A 16,812-nucleotide genomic window follows, 5' to 3' on the forward strand; every position below is an offset into this window, starting at 1 on the left:
AATCGGCTTGGGAGCTAGGGGTTGAGGATGTGGAGGGCAGAGCAGAACCCAGAAAGGGAGAGAGAGGCCAGGACTGGGGAAGTCAGAAAGGGAGGGAAAGCACTTGGGGACAGAGCAAACAAACAATGTCCTGGAAACAACGTGTTTCCCTTCTTTAAGCTCCCAGCCTGCTGCCGTCCTCTCTGGGAATTGGGAATAACTTAGAGTCATAATTTGACTCTGGTCCCACCTCCAAGGGTAAACAAGGATCTCCCCTGGAAGGCCCGGCTTCTGGAACCTTCCCCTCAGACCTGGATGGGATCTTCCCCTCCCAGAGCCATCCTTCTCTCTCTGGGCACAGTTGAAGCACATGTTTAGGTGAGCTTGAGCCCGTTTACTTTTTCCCACGTCTCTGCCCCTGCCTCCCCTCTTCCTCTCTGCCCTTCCCTGGTAATGTCCTTGCCTGAAGCCTGCGCACGTGTAAATATTTAAAGTCATCTATTAGTTCCTGTTTATCAGCGTTGTAAATCCTGAGTTCTTTGTGGATCTGTCCTACTGCCCCATCCGGAAAGACCAAGTCAGAAGGCAGAGGCCCCCTGAATAACCTGTGGTCAGTGGTATGGTGGTATCATCCATTCCAGCTTTACTTTTGTTATTATTTTCCCCACCTTTTATCTGCCTTTGCCAGGGCTAGACTTCCAGGTTGACTAATTCAGATTGCAAGAGAGAGCTAGAGACAGTGTGAGTGAGGGAGACACTGTAGCACTGAAACTTCCTCCAGTGCAGGGGTAGGGGGTGGGGGTGGGAGTGGGGCCAACCAGGGTCAGGAGTTTGACAAACCCATGTCCTTGCGCATTGTATCAAGTGCGCTCAACCAGATACACCACCACTTGGCCCCAATAGCACGATTTGTAATAGCCAAAATCTGGAAGCAATCCAGTTGTCCAACAACAGATGAGTGATTGAGAAAGTTGTGGTATATACACAATGGAATACTACTCAGCTACTAAAAATGATGAATTCATCTTCTTTACTTCATCTTAGATGAAACTTAGAGCAATCATGTTAAATGAGATAAGTCAGAAACAGAAGAATGGGCATGAGATGATCTCACTCACAGACAGACATTCTTCTTCTTCTAGCGTTTGCCCTTCTTCTGTAGCCAGTCAACAGCGTCAGGTTGAAAGCTGTCAGGAGCTGCTTGTTGCTGGCTTTGAAAGTGACTGGGATCCATGTGGATTCAGTTGGCTAGGAAGGATCGTCAGTTTCCCCAATGAATGGGTACTCACGGGATGCACCACGAGAAGGTCGATCCAATGCATCCCAAACAGACATTGAGAAATAAGAACAGAAGGGGAAACACAAAGCAGACTTGGACTGGGTTTGGTGAATTGCAACAAAGTAAAGGACTTGGGGATGGGGAGGGGGGCTTATGAGACTTGGTGCAAGATGTTTGAGGAGGACCTAGGGGAGTGGGGAGTCAAGAGTGTTTCAGAAAACAGAATTAAAAAAATATATTTTATTTTGTTTATTTATTATTGGATACAGACAGAAAGATATTGAGAGGGAAGGGGCAGATAGAAAGGGAGAGACATAGAGAGATACCTGTCTCTTTACCACTGGTGAAATTTTCCCCTTGAAGGTGGGGACCAGGGGCTTGAACCTGGGTCCTTGCACACTGCAGTAAGGATGCTTAGCTAGGTGTACCACCACCTGGCCCTGGAAAACTGAGAAATTTTATACATGTATCAACAACTGTATTTACTATAAACTATTAATTCCCCCAATAAAAAATAACAACAACAACAAAAAGACAGAAAAAAGGAAAAGAAAGAAAGAAAGAAAGAATAACAAAGAAGGGGAGTCAGGCTGTAGCGCAGCGGGTTAAGTGCAGGTGGCGCAAAGCACAAGGATCGGCATAAGGATCCCGGTTCGAACCCCGTTTCCCCACCTGCAGGGGAGTCGCTTCACAGGCGGTGAAGCAGGTCTGCAGGTGTCTATCTTTCTCTCCTCCTCTCTGTCTTCCCCTCCTCTCTCCATTTCTCTCTGTCCTATCCAACAACGACAACAACAATAATAACTACAACAATAAAACAACTAGGGCAGCAAAAGGGAATAAATAAATAAAATAAATATTAAAAAAAAAAAAAGAATAACAAAGAAGATCACCTGAGAACACAACAAAACAAGACTAGGATTACTTTGGGAATGCCCCAAGTCACGGGACTCTCCATACAGTATTACAAAGGGGCTGTACTGGTGGGGCTGCATTCCCACCAGAAGTGAAGCAAAATTCCTTTTTCTCCATATCCTTTCCGATGCGTGTCATTTCCTGGCTTATTGATAGGAAGAGAGGAAAAAGAAGAAAACAGGGGCCTATGAGATAGGGCATATGTTCACATGTATTCATAAGTTAGGGGAAAATATATACCTTAAAGCAAAAGTGCACAATAGTTTGCAGTGAGCCAATAAATGCAGCAAGCAAGTAGAAAGACCTAAAAAAGACACCATACAATACCTAATCAAATAGTTTCTACTTAGACCTAGACACCCTCCTCACCTACTTCCTATGTTTAACTTCCCTCAATCACTTTAAAGCTAACCTTGTCAGACAAAGTAAGGACTACAAAAGCTGGATAAGGGCAAGAAACCAACATACTTTAATGATGGCTCTTTGGTCACTATCAGGCCACCACATCACCTGGGGCCCTAGTCAGGTAGACCTGGGATTCCCACACAACATGATGGGCCTAGACTTCTAACAGATTCCTCTTGCCATTGTCATTGGTTACCTCCATCAGGAACAACATAACAGGGCCCTTTGTGGGCTGCTATAGGACCTTGCCCTCAATGTGGATCAACAATGGTAGGGACTATTCCATTCTCTGAAGAGAGGTTAGACAACATACTCTACAACTCAAGGAAGATGGGTCCTGAAATTAATGCAGCCTGGAATGTTTCTAGCCATGACCACAGAATCTGAGCTCAGACCTACAGGGATGCAGAGGTTACATAACCTCTTGTGCTGAATATGGGACCCAGATCAAATTGATGCAGTTTACAGTTAACAATATTTATATACTTTCCCTATATATATATTTTTAATTTTATTTATTTATGAGAAAGATAGAGGGGGAGAGAAAGAACCAGACATCACTCTGGCACATGTGCTGCCGGGGATTGAACTTGGGACCTTATGCTTGAGAGTCCAAAGCTTTACCACTGCGCCACCTCCCGGACCACAACTTTCCCTATATTTGAGAGCTACTCTTTTCCCTGGTCCAGCTTTCTGGTTCCCTTTCCAACTATGACACCATCTCCCCAGACAATACCTTGGGTCCACCTACATGTTAGTTGTCAGGCTCAGGCAAAAGCTAGTAAAGTCATGGGGCCCTTGGAATATACCTAAAATAGACCTACTAGCTTTTCCTAAAACAGAGACCCCAAATCTTCATCTGCAGTATTCTTGCCTTTAGATTCATGATTAATCAACAATTTGTTCTGCTTTCTTTCTTAACTCTTTTTTAGCCATCAGGTTCCAGATGCTACCATGATGCCAACCTGACTTCCCAGGGCAGATGACCCCACCAATGTGTCCTGGAGCCTCTCCTCCCCCAGAGCCCTGCTTTGCTAAAGAAAGAGAAAGGCTGGGAGTATGAATCAACCTGCCAATGCCCATGTTCAACAGGGAAGCAATTACAGAAGCCAGATCTTCCACCTTCTGCACCCCATAATGATTCTGGGTCCATACAGCCAGAGGGATAAAAAATAGGAAAGCATTCAAGGGAGGGGATGGAATATGGAGTTCTGTTGGTGGGAATTGTGTGGAATTGTACCCCTCTTATCCTATGGTCTTGTCAATATAAATAAAAATTAAAAAAAATTTACTCCTGGGCTGGGGAGGTAGCATAATGGTTATGCAAAAAGACTTTCTTGCCTGAGGCTCCCAGGTTCCAACCCCAGCACTATCACAAGCCAGAGTTAAGCAGTGTTCTGTTTTGTTTTTTTTTAAATCATTCCATTTTAAAGCTTGACTTATACTCTGTAGTCTGTGTCTACCACATTTGTTTGTATAACCACTGTACGATCTCCATAGTTATGATACTAGTAAACTTAATCACCAGTACCTTCCAAGTGAGGGTTGTTCTCTCCCCTCCCTTCTCTCTGTTGCTACCAACACTATTACTGTATTGGTAACTACTTGATAAATCTATCACTTCTCAGTGGGCAGCCATTCTCCCCCCCCCCTATTTATTTGATAAGACAGAGACAAATTGAGTGAGGAGGAGGAAATAGGAGAGAGAAAGAGACACTTGTAGATACCTTTGTTTCACCACTCATGAAGCCTCCCCCCTCCTTCCAAAGTAAGATCTGGAGCTAGAACCTGGATCCTTGCACATGGTATCATATGCTCTTAACTTGGTGCATCACTGCCCATTCCCCATTTTCTCTATTTAAAAAAAAGATTTATTTAGTTGTTTATGAGAGAAAGAGAGACAGTCTGATAGGGACTCAGAGGTTGTACTGACTCTTGTGCTAAATATGAGTAGATATGGGCCCTGGTTTAGATCATTGTGGTAACAGTTAATTGCCTATATAGAGCTCCAAGTTTGCAAGCACCTTTCTGCCCTAATCCTGCTTCCTAGTTCTACTCTCAATTCTCTCTCTCTTTTAAATTTCTTTATTGGGGAATTAATGTTTTACATTCAACAGTAAATACAATAGTTTGTACATGCATAACATTTCCCAGTTTTCCATATAACAATACAACCCCCACTAGGTCCTCTGTCATCCTTCTTGGACCTGTGTTCTCCCCGCCCACCCACTCAACCCAGAGTCTTTTACTTAGGTGCACTACGCCAGTTCCAGTTCAGGTTCTACTTGTGTTTTCTTTTCTGATCTTGTTTTTCAACTTCTGCCAGAGAGTGAGATCATCCCATATTCATCCTTCTGTTTCTGACTTATTTCACTCAACATGATTTTTTTTCAAGGTCCATCCAAGATTGGCTGAAAACAGTGAAGTCACCGTTTTTAATAGCTGAGTAGTATTCCATTGTGTATATATACCACGACTTGCTCAGCCACTTGTTTATTTGGACACCTGGGCTGCTTCCAGGTTTTGGCTATTACAAATTGTGCTTCCAAGAACATATGTGTACACAAATCTTTTTGGATGGGTGCGTTGGGTTCCTTAGGATCTATCCCTAGGAGAGGAATTGCAGGATCATAGGGTAGGTCCATTTCTAGCCTGAGAGTTCTCCAGACTGTTCTCCACAGAGGTTGGACCAATTGACATTCCCACCAGCAGTGTAGGAGGGTTCCTTTGACCCCACACCCTCTCCAGCATTTGCTGCTGTTACCTTTTCTGATGTATGACATTCTCACAGGAGTGAAGTGATATCTCATTGTTGTCTTGATTTGCATTTCTCTGTCAATCAAAGACTTGGAGCATTTTTTCATGTGTTTCTCGGCCTTTTGGATCTCTTCTGTGGTGAATATTCTGTCCAAGTCCTCCCCCCATTTTTGGATGGGGTTATTTGTTGTCTTGTTGTTGAGATTTACAAGTTCTTTATATATTCTGGTTTTTAGCCTCTTGTCTGATGTATGGTATGTAAAGATCTTTTCCCATTCTGTGAGGGGTCTCTTGGTTTGGGTAGTAGTTTCTTTTGCTGTGAAGAAGCTTTTTAATTCTATGTAGTCCCATAGGTTTATGCTTGTCTTAGTCTTCTTTGTAATTGGATTCCTTTCATTGAAGATGTCTTTAAAATTTATGCAAAAATGAGTTCTGCCAATATTTTCCTTTAATTATCTGATAGTTTGTGGTCTAACAGCCAAGTACTTGATCCGTATGGAATTTACTTTTGTATTTGTTGGAATACAGTGGTTTCGATTCATTCTTCTGCATGTTTCAACCCATTTTTTTCCGACACCATTTGTTGAAGAGACTCTGCTTTCCCTATTTAATAGTCTGGGCCCCTTTGTCAAAGATTAGATGTCCATAGGTGTGGGGCCTCATTTCTGGGCTCTCAATTCTATTCCACTGGTCAGTGTGTCTATTCATGTTCCAGTACCAAGCAGTTTTGATGACAATGGCCCTATAATACAATTTGAGATCTGGGAGTGTGATGCCTCCGGTTCTGTTCTTCCTTCTCAAGATTGTTTTGGCAATTCTAGGTCTTTTCTGGTTCCAGATAAACATTTGTAGCATTTGTTCTTTTTTATTTATTTATTTATTTATTAAGAAAGGATTAATTAACAAAACCATAGGGTAGGAGGGGTACAACTCCACACAATTCCCACCGCCCAATCTCCATATCCCACCCCCTCCCCCAATAGCTTTCCCATTCTCTATCCCTCTGGGAGCATGGACCCAGGGTCATTGAGGGTTGCAGAAGGTAGAAGGTCTGGCTTCTGTAATTGCTTCCTCGCTGAACATGGGCGTTGACTGGTCGGTCCATACTCCCAGTCTGCCTCTCTCTTTCCCTAGTAGGATGGGTCTCTGGGGAAGCTGAGCTCCAGGACACATTGGTGGTGTCTTCAATCCAGGGAAGTCTGGCCGGCATCCTGATGATACCTGGAACCTGGTGACTGAAAAGAGAGTTAACATACAAAGCCAAACAAATTGTTGAGCAATCATGGACCCAAAGCTTGGAAAAGTGGAGAGGAAGTATTAGGGAGGTACTCACTGCAAACTCTAGTGTACCTCTGCTTTCTTACTTTGGTGCCATACTCCAAACTCAGTCAATTTCTGCTTTGCGTTTCTACTTCTTCTTCTTTTTTTTTTTTTACATGCATAACTTTCACAGCCCCTCAGCTATGCCACAGAGGTATAGGTCTTCTCCTGAGTTTCCTGGTTAGATCTCTGTGCCCTGGTGTCCCTCCCTGTTGCTGCTCCAGATTCTGAGGGTAGTAGCAATGGGGACTCAGAGTTGCACTTGGTGAGTGTGTCCCATCCCATTCCTCCCTCCCCCGCCTCGCCCTGTGAAGCTGAACATCCACCCTCACCCTCAACCCAGGGTTTTTATTTTGGTGCCCTACTCCATATTAAACTTTAAAAAATTACCTTTATTGAATAGAGGCAGTCAGAAATTGAGAAGGTAGGAGGAGATAGAGGGAGAGAGAAAGAGAGACACCTGCAGGCCTGCTTCACCACTTGCGAAGCTTTCCCCCTTTAGGTGGGGACCAGGGGCTTGAACCTGGGTCCTTGTGCATTGTAACATGCGTGCTTGGCCAGGTGCACCACCACCTGGCCCCTCACAGTTTATTTCTTAATTTAATTTAATTTAATTTCCTCAGAGAACTGTACAACTCTGGCTTGTGGTGGGCACTGGAGACTGAACCTGGGATTTATTTATTTTTATTTTTACCAGATCACTGCTTGGTCTAATTAATGGTGGTGTAGGAGTTTGAACAAGGGACCTTGGAGCCTCAGGCATGAGAGTCTATTTGCATAAACATTATACTATTCCCTCCACCTGCGATTTATTTATTTTAAAAGATATTTTATTTACTCCTTTTTTTTTTTAAATGAGTAAAAGATACAGAGAGCTCACTGCTCAGTTCTGTTTTATGGTGGTGATAAGAACTAAATCTGCAACATCAGAGCCTCAGGCATGGAAGCCTTTTGCATAACCATTATACTACCTCCCCAGCCCAATACCACAGTTTATTATTATTATTTTTTAAACTCTTCTTTTTAAAGTTTTTGTTTTATTATCTTTATTTATTTATTGCATTGAGACAGCCAGAGATCAAGAGGGAAAGGGTGATAGAGAGAGAGAAAGAGACAGAGACACCTGCAATACTGCTTCACCACTCGCAAAGCTTTCTCCCTGCAGGTGGGAACAGGGGCTTGAATCTGGGTCCTTGCACATTGTACCATGTGCATTCAACCAGTGGTGCCATCACCTAGCCCCTATTATTATTAATTTTTTTCTTAAAGATTTTATTTATTTATTAATGAGAAAGATAGGAGGAGAGAGACAAAGAACCAGCTATCACTCTAGTACAGTGTGCTGCCGGGGATTGAACTCAGGACCTCATACTTGAGAATCCAGTACTTTATCCATTGCGCCACCTCCTGGACCACCCTATTATTATTATTTTTTTAAGATTTCTTTTTTCTTTTAAAATTCATTATTGGATAGAGACAGAGAGAAATTGAGAGAGGAGGGGGGTATATAGAGAGGAAGAGACTGAGAGACACCAGCAGCCCTGCTTAGCCTTCCCCCCTCCTTCCACAGGTGGGGACCAGGGGCTTGATCCGGGGTCCTTGCGTATTGTAATGTGTGAACTTAACCAGATGCACCACCACCTGGCCCCTCAATCCCACAATTTAAATGGAACTCCTTGGGGCTGGAGCTCAGGCATCACTCCGATATTCCTTTGTGCTGACAGGTTTGAGAGGTTTGAAGACAGGATGACAGAGGAGTGACACCCCCTTCCTTCAGCCTTTGTCTTCCCCTGTGAGTCCCTCCTCCACACAGGGTAGCCTTAGCCCCTGAATGTCCCAACCCCAATGACTCAGAACCCCTGAGGTGCCTTCACCTCCAGAGGTTCTGCTCACACAGGCCATGTGGGACCCCAGTTGTATCTATCAAAAACAGCTTTGTCCCAGAATCCAAACAAATTGTTGACAGCTCTTCAGCTGTGACATTTCTATCACCTCGCCATGAGGAGTGAGGGCAGGGTCAGTGCGTCATGGGAGGGTGGGGCCGCCTGCTCTGCATTGTGGTTGTAGTGCATCTCCCCCAGGTGTCCCGCTGCAGTCCCACCTACCACAGACTCCTCAGTGTCTGTTAAATCTTGGGCATTGTTCAGACCAGATCATTTCCAGAATGCTCTGCCCTAAGGCATCCAATCTGGAGCTTACTTGTATAGGCATTGTGGGGTGAGGGGGCTCTGTCTGCAGGTCCTAGCTCTCTTCCTCTGAGTCATCTGTGAGCTGGTCTTGCTTAAATTATATAAGTTCTAGGTTCAGCCACTGATAAGCCTTGTATCTTTTAAATTAATTAGCTATTAATTAAAATGTTTTTCTTATTTTTATTTTATTGAATAAAAACAGATAGAAATTGAGAGGGAGATAGGGAGAAAGATAGACACCAGCAGCACAGCTTCATGGATCATAAGGCTTCCCCCCATAGGTGGGTAGCGGGGACTCAAACCCATGTCCTTGCACATGGTAATGTGTGTGCTCAGTCAGGTGCACCACAACCTGGCTCCTCATTGTGATATAAATATATTTAAATATTTACTTATTTATTTAATCATGAGGCAGAGAAAGAATCAGAGTGTCACTCTGGCACATATGATCCTGGGAACTGAACTCAGGACCTCATGCTTGGGAGTCCAGTGCTGTATTTACTGTGTCACCTGTCAGCCCTTTATCATCTCTAAAGAAATATTTTTTAAATATATTTAAAAATATTTATTTATTTATTCCCTTTTTGTTGCCCCTTTTTTTTTTTTAAAAATTGTAGTTATTATTGTTGTCTGTCTTCGTTGTTGGATAGAACAGAGAGAAATGGAGAGAGGAGGGGAAGACAGAGGGGGAGAGAAAGATAGACACCTGCAGACCTGCTTCACTGCCTGTGAAGCGACTTCCCTGCAGGTGGGGAGCCAGGGCTCGAACCAGGATCCTTACACTGGTCCTTGCGCTTTGTGCTATGTGCACTTAACCCACAACACTACTGCCCGACTCCCTAAAGAAATATTTTTGTACACCTATGTTCATAGCAGCACAAGTTGTAATAGCTAAAACCTGGAGGCAACCCAGGTGCCCAACAACAGATGAGTGGCTGAGAAAGCTGTGGTATATATACACAATGGAATACTATGCAGCTATTAAGAACAATGAACCCACCTTCTCTGACCCATCTTGGACAGAGCTAGAAGGAATTATGTTAAGTGAGCTAAGTCAGAAAGATAAAGATGAGTATGGGATGATCCCACTCATCAACAGAAGTTGAGAAAGAAGAACAGAAAGGGAAACTAAAAGCAGGATTTGACTAAATCTGGAGTAGGGCACCAAAGTAAAAACCCTGGGGTGAGGGTGAGGGTGGATATTCAGCTTCCTGGGACGGCGGGGGGAGGAAGGGATGGGACACAGTCTTTTGGTGGTGGGAATGGTGTTTATGTACACTCCTATTAATTTGTAGTCATATAAATCACTATTTAATTAATATGAAAGGGGAAAATTGATTGTATGTCTCTAACTTTTTAAAGCACAGTCTGAGTCTTTTTAATACATAGGCTAAGTCTTTGACATATTGACTCTCTCAAAAGCCTAGACCAGGGAGAACAGAAGCAACTGGGGCACAGCTATATACAAGTAATGTCAAAGGACATAAATTATGGTGATGTTGTGTAAGATACAGCAAATCCTAACAAAGGGATTTTTCAAAGTTAACCCAATTACCAAATAATGTGATTATAGCAATAACTATCTATTGTCTTCTTGAACCCTAAGACAGCAGGAACCTCCCGCTTCCTCTTTAGAGCCTATATTTCCCCCAGTCCTGGAACCTCTAGGGTGGGGCTCACTTTCCTGCATGCTTCTCTCAATTCATACCAACTGATATTGCATCTGCTGATCCCAACCTAATCAACACAATGAGTTCCACCTCAGCATGCTTCACTTTATTTTTTATTTATTTATTTATTTTTACATGCATAACATTCCCCAGATTCCCATTTAGCAATAAAACCCCCACTATTTCATTCATCATTTTTCATGGACCTGTATTATCCCCACCCACCCACCCACCCCAGAGTCTTTTACTTTGGTGTAATACTCCAATTCCATTTCAGGTTCGACTTGTGTTTTCTTTTCTAATCTTATTTTTCAACTTCGGCCTGAGAGTGAGATCATTCCATATTCATCCTTCTGTTTCTGACTTATTTCACTCAACATGATTTTTTCAAGGTCCATCCAAGATCGGCTGAAAACGGTGAAGTCACCATTTTTTACAGCTGAGTAGTATTCCATTGTGTATATATACCACAACTTGCTCTGAATGACTCTGAAAATGTCCAATAGTTCTAGGTTATCTATCTCTTCATTTAGCTCCCTTATGTCTTTACTGATTTTCTTTCTGGATGATCTGTCAAGTTGAGATAGTGGGGTGTTGAAGTCCCCTACTATGATTGTGTTACTGTTAATATATTGCTGTAGCTCTTTCAGTAGAAGTTTGATGTATTTAGATGGCTTCTCATGGGTGCATAGATATTAATAATTGTTAAGTCCTCTTGATTGACTGATCCTCTGAGCATTAAGTAGTGTCCATTCCTATCTTTTTTAATCTTATCTATTTTAAAGTCTATCGTGTCAGATATGAGAATAGCTGTTCCTGCCCTTTTTTGTGGGCCATTGGCTTGAATGATAGTTTTCCATCCTTTCACTTTAAGTCTGTGTTTGTCTTGTTGAGTTAGGTGAGTTTCCTGTAGACAACATATTGTTGGGTTGTGTTTTCTGATCCATCTTCCTACTCTGTGCCTTTTAATAGGTGAATTCAGGCCATTCACATTTATTGATATCAAAGATTGAAGATATTTTAATGCCATTCTTGTAGAGTTTTAGAGTGTTTTGATATATGTTCTATTTGTGGTGGTCTGGTTGTTTATAGGAAACCTTTCAGAACTTCTTTCAAGGCAGGCTTGGTGATGGTTGCTTCCTTCAACTGTTGCTTGTCTGAGAAGGTTTTGATGCTTCCATCTAGTCTGAATGACAATCTAGCAGGATATAGTATTCTTGGCTGAAAGCCTTTCTCATTGAGCACTCGATAGATATCTTGCCATTCTCTTCTGGCCTGTAGTGTTTGTATGGAGAAGTCTGCTGCTAATCTTATGGGTTTTCCTTTGTAGGTGACTCTTTGTTTTTCTCTTGCAGCCTTGAGGATCCTTTCTTTATCCTTATTCCTTTCCAATCTAAGTATGACATGTCTTGGTGTCTTTAGGTCTGGGTTAATTCTGTTTGGGACCCTCTGGGCTTCTTGAATCTTTATGTCTTTGGTGTTGTCTAGACTAGAGAAATTTTCAGCTATTATGGCCTGGAGAATGCTTTCTTCCTCCCCTTCTCTTTCTTCCTCTGGTAAGCCAATAATGCGTATATTGTTTCTTTTGAAGTCATCCCATAGGACTCTGTTGTTGTTTTCAGCATCTCTTAATCTCTTTTTGAGATCTCTTACTTCTTCTTTAGTTGTCTCTAATTCATCCTCAATCTTGCTAATTCTGTCTTCAGCCTCATTGATTCTATTCTCTCTGCCCTCTACTGCTTTCTGGAGTTCATCTATTTTGTTGCCCTGCTCTGATACTGTTTTAGCTTGTTCAGCTAGTTGCCTTCTTAGCTCAGCGATTTCAGCTTTCTGCTCTCTAATAACCATGAGATAATTAGAATTTTCTTCCATATTCTCATTTGTTGTTCCTGCAGTACTGATTACAATTTTTTCAAATTCTTTACTCACTCCTGTTATTATTTCCTTAGCTAATGTTTGGATGTTGAACTCGTTGTTTTGTGCTTCACCCTCTGGAGGACTTTTAGCTGGACTCTTGTCCTGGTTCGAGTCTCCATTATTTTTTCTTGTTGTTTTAACCATTTTATATAAGTTAAGAGGTTTTTCAATCCCTGAGTTGGAGTTCAGTGGTGTAAAAGCCTTTTTTTTTCCCCCTGTAGGCTATGGTAGCCTGAGGGCTTTTAAACTACCAATAGGCTTCTTGGCTTAATCAATGACTCCTGACCAAGAAATAAAGCAGGGTGTGGCAGAGATAATCCAGTGGTTATGCAAAGAGACTTTCACAGCCCCTCAGCTATGCCACAGAGGTATAGGTCTTCTCCTGAGTTTCCCGGTTAGATCTCTGTGCCCTGGTGTCCCTCCCTGTTGCTGCTCCAGATTCTGAGGAGTAGCAATGGGGACTCAGAGTTGTACTTGGTGAGTCTCTGGGGAGTCCTTTCCTCCCTTCAGCTGTCCCCTTGTTGGTGGAGCAGACTGGAGGTGGTGTCTCCACTGACAAACTGTCGAACTGTTAGCAGTCACTTAATCTCTTCTTAGGCCCCTCTCTCCTCTCTGTCACCAGCCACGCGTGTTTGTACTCACGGGTGATTTACTGGGTTTCTGTGGTCATTCTAGTCCTGTCTTGTTTCGGTCCGGGTGGTCTCCTTTGGTATTCCTAGTTGATCCGGGAGAGGAGAGGAGAGGAGAGAAAGCGATCTGCTGCTCGTAGCTCCGCCTCCGGAACAGCATGCTTCACTTTAGACTGTGTCCAGATACGTCAGGTGTGGAATGACAACCCTTCACCCTCATCACTCGGGTGAGACCTTTCCTTTCATAATATTCTCTAATTCCATCCCAGGCGGTTCACTTCCTAACAAAGTCCCAAAACCTAGATATAGATCAGGTCCCATGAAATAGAGCTTATGTTCACACGTATGCATAAATTAGGGCAAAATATATACCTGAAAGCAAAAGTACACAATAGCCTGCAGTGAGTACCCCCCCCCCCCCAACACTTCATCTGCACTATTCCAGCCTTTAGGTCCATGATTGTTCAACAATTTGTTTGGCTTTTTATATTAACTCTCTTTTCAGCCGCCAGGTTCCAGATGCTAGCAGGATGTTACCAGACTTCCCTGGACAGACAACCTCTCCAATGTGTCCTGGAGCTCCTCTTCCCTGGAGCCCCACCTTACTAGGGAAAGAGAGAGAGACAGGCTGGGAGTATGGATCGACCAGTCAATGCCCATGTTCATTGGGGAAGCAATTATAGAAACCAGACCTTCCACCTCCTGCCTCCCACAATGACCTTGGGTCCATACTCCCAGAGGAATACAGAATAGGAAAGCTATCAGGGGAGGGGATGGGATATGAAGATCTGGTGGTAGGAACTCTGTGGAGTTGTACCCCTCTTGTCCTATGGTTTAGTTAATGTCTCCTTTTTTAAATAAATAAATAAATTAATTAATTTAAAAAAAAGAAATATTTTTAGGGAGTTGGGTGGTAGCGCAGAGGGTTAAGGACATGTGGTGCGAAGCGCAAGGACTAGTGTAAGGATCTGGGTTTGAGCCTGCGGCTCCCTACCTACAGAGGAGTCCCTTCACAGGTGGTGAAGCAGGTCTGCAGGTGTCTATTTTTCTCTCCCCCTCTCTGTCTTCCACTCCTCTCTCCATTTCTCTCTGTCCTATCTAAAAATGACATCGATAACAACAACAATAATGACTACAACAACAATTAAAAAAACAAGGGTAACAAAATGGAAAATAAATAAATATAAAAATTAAAAAAATATTTTAATTTATTAACAAGAGAGAGCATCATTCTGGTACATGTGATTTCAGGGACTGAATTTGAAATGCTGGGCTTGTTCATCTCATACTCTGGCCACTGCACTGCCTCCTGGGTTGCAAGCCTTGCGATTTTGTTCACTCATCACTCCTCTCTGAGTCTCAGATTCTCTGGCTGTGTTATAAAAAGGTTGGGCCAGATTACTAGTTCTCAGACTCATCTACACATTGGGATCTTTTGTCCCAATTTAAATTAAATTAAAAAAAATACTCTGGACTGGATTTCCTTCTTCTTTCTTCCCCTATTTCCCCTTCTTCCTCAACTCCTCCTTCTACTCCTCCCCTTCTTCCTTATCTTCTTTCTTTCCAGATATATTTATTAACATGAGAGAGAATTGGACTGTCATTAGGGATCAAACTCAGGACCTCATGCTTGCAAGTCCAGAGCTCTATCTACTGTGCTACTTCCCAACCCTTGATATGCTTATTATTATTTTTTTTGGTGGAACTGTGTTACTCCTTTTCATTCAGATAGAGACAGATAAAAGGAGAGACACCACAGCACTATTGTCAATCTCTCTTACTCTAGCATCTTCCATGTGGAATGTAGGTCGTGTGCATGAGAATGCAGGCACCCTCCCGGGTGGGCTAACTCTGCAGCCCTTCACTGAATTTCATCCATGCAAGTGCTGATTTCATTGGTATGGGTTGGTATAGTGGTTAAAACACTGGTATCTCAAGCATGAGGGTCTATGTTCAATTTAAATACTTAGACATATATTTAAAATACTCATCTACATTAACAAATTAATTTTTACCTTTATATTACCACATAAGAATAGTGATGGAAACTTTTGTACACTCCTAGTCATATTTTATGTACTGTGTTATGTCATCAGGACATTTACCAAAATGGTTTAATTACTCTTAGTATAAAACAAAAGAAAAGAAAGATTTTAAACTTTCTTTACGTATTCAAAACTTCTAGATGACGGAGAAGCATAGCAACTAGCCACTTGTCTATCCAATATGGAGTCCACCACATGTTGGCACACATATGGTCAGTGAGAAAAAGAGAGGGGGGGAGCAAAAAGGGCATTTACTCACATAGTCACACACACACACACACACACACACAGACACATTCACACACACACACATTCACACATACACACACACATTCACACACACACACACACACACACACACACACACACACACACACACACACACACACACACACCATAAGTTAAAACATTCTCCTTAATATAAAAAATGCTACAAATGTTTATCTGGAACCAGAAAAGACCTAGAATTGCCAAAACAATCTTGAGAAGGAAGAACAGAACCGGAGGCATCACACTCCCAGATCTCAAATTGTTTTATAGGGCTATTGTCATCAAAACTGCTTGGTACTGAACATGAATAGACACACTGACCAGTGGAATAGAATTGAGAGCCCAGAAATGAGGCCCCACACCTATGGACATCTAACCTTTGACAAAGGGGCCCAGACTATTATATGGGGAAAGCAGAGTCTCTTCAACAAATGGTGTTGGAAACAATGGGTTGAAACATGCAGAAGAATGAAACTGAATCACTGTATTTCACCAAATACAAAAGTAAATTCCAAGTGGATCAAGGACTTGGATGTTAGACCACAAACTATCAGATACTTAGAGGAAAATATTGGCAGAACCTTTTTCCGCATAAATTTTAAAGACATTTTCAATGAAACGAATCCAATTACAAAGAAGACTAAGGCAAGTATAAACCTATGGGACTACATCAAATTAAAAAGCTTCTGCACAGCAAAAGAAACTACTACCCAAACCAAGAGACCCCTCACACAATGGGAGAAGATCTTTACATGCCATACATCAGATAAGAGTTTAATAACCAACATATATAAAGAGCTTGGCAGATAACAAGACAACAAATAACCCCATCCAAAAATGGGGGGAGGACTTGGACAGAATATTCACCACAGAAGAGATCCAAAAGGCCGAGAAACACATGAAAAAATGTTCCAAGTCTCTGATTGTCAGAGAAATGCAAATCAAGACAACAATGAGATATCACTTCACTCCTGTGAGAATGTCATACATCAGAAAAGCTAACAGCAGCAAATGCTGGAGAGGTTGTGGGGTCAAAGGAACCCTCCTGCACTGCTGGTGGGAATGTCAATTGGTCCAACCTCTGTGGAGAACAGTCTGGAGAACTCTCAGAAGGCTAGAAATAGACCTACCCTATGACCCTGCAATTCCTCTCCTGGGGATAGATCCTAAGGAACCCAACACATCCATCCAAAAAGATCTGTGTACACATATGTTCTTGGCAGCACAATTTGTAATAGCCAAAACCTGGAAGCAACCCAGGTGTCCAACAACAGATGAGTGGCTGAGCAAGTCGTGGTATATATACACAATGGAATACTACTCAGCTGTAAAAAATGGTGACTTCACCATTTTTAGCCGATCTTGGATGGACCTTGAAAAAATCATGTTGAGTGAAATAAGTCAGAAACATAAGGATGAATATGGGATGATCTCACTCTC

General features: G+C 42.4%; 1 long non-coding RNA gene across 1 annotated transcript; it reads left to right on the plus strand.

The window, feature by feature from the left end:
- Positions 1-232: 232 nt before the first annotated feature.
- Positions 233-3,866, plus strand: LOC132538097 (uncharacterized). Its single transcript, XR_009549503.1, has 2 exons — positions 233-357; positions 3,508-3,866. It is a non-coding gene; the product is annotated as an uncharacterized LOC132538097 (long non-coding RNA).
- The last annotated feature ends 12,946 nt before the right edge of the window (positions 3,867-16,812 follow it).

This window comes from Erinaceus europaeus, chromosome 4 (assembly GCF_950295315.1).
Source record: "Erinaceus europaeus chromosome 4, mEriEur2.1, whole genome shotgun sequence".
Taxonomy (NCBI): domain Eukaryota; kingdom Metazoa; phylum Chordata; class Mammalia; order Eulipotyphla; family Erinaceidae; genus Erinaceus; species Erinaceus europaeus.